This window comes from Sorex fumeus, unplaced genomic scaffold (genome assembly GCF_029834395.1).
Source record: "Sorex fumeus unplaced genomic scaffold, SorFum_2.1 ptg000037l, whole genome shotgun sequence".
In the NCBI taxonomy this organism is placed as follows: domain Eukaryota; kingdom Metazoa; phylum Chordata; class Mammalia; order Eulipotyphla; family Soricidae; genus Sorex; species Sorex fumeus.
Genome location: NW_026606094.1, coordinates 28,470,549 through 28,471,121, shown reverse-complemented (window position 1 = coordinate 28,471,121; position 573 = coordinate 28,470,549).

The window sequence follows — 573 nt, the reverse complement described above, 5'->3', positions numbered from 1 at the left end:
TTTGCCATCAATATGTGTTTATTTTATTCCAAAGATCAGAATTCATCTACTCAATCCTATTTGAATCCTTTCCCAAATATATATTCAAGTTCCTCTGCGTGATTTAAAAAAATTACAATACTTCATTTTTTTGTTGTTGAGTTTTAGGATTCTTCATATATTCTTAATATTAACCCCTTATCAGATATATAATTTTCATATATTTTCTTTCATTCCATTGGTTGTATTTCTCACTCTTAGTCTTTTATTGTTGGTTTTTTTTTTGGTTTTTTTTTTTGGTAAGGGGTGAGAGGAAGCAGTGCTCAGGGATAACACCTGGCTCTGTCCTCACTCAGGAGTGATCCCTAGAAGTGCTAAGGAACCCTCTGCAGTATCACGAAATCAAATCACCAGGCATGGCAGTATGCACAGCATGCTTTTTAACCCCTGTAGTATCTCTCTGACCCCTATTTTTCACTTCTGTTGAAAAAACCACTTTCGATAATATACAAACGTTTGGTTATCCCATTTGTCTATTTTGTTTTGTTGATTATGCTTTTGGTGTTGTATCCAAATTATTGTCTTTTTGCCCAG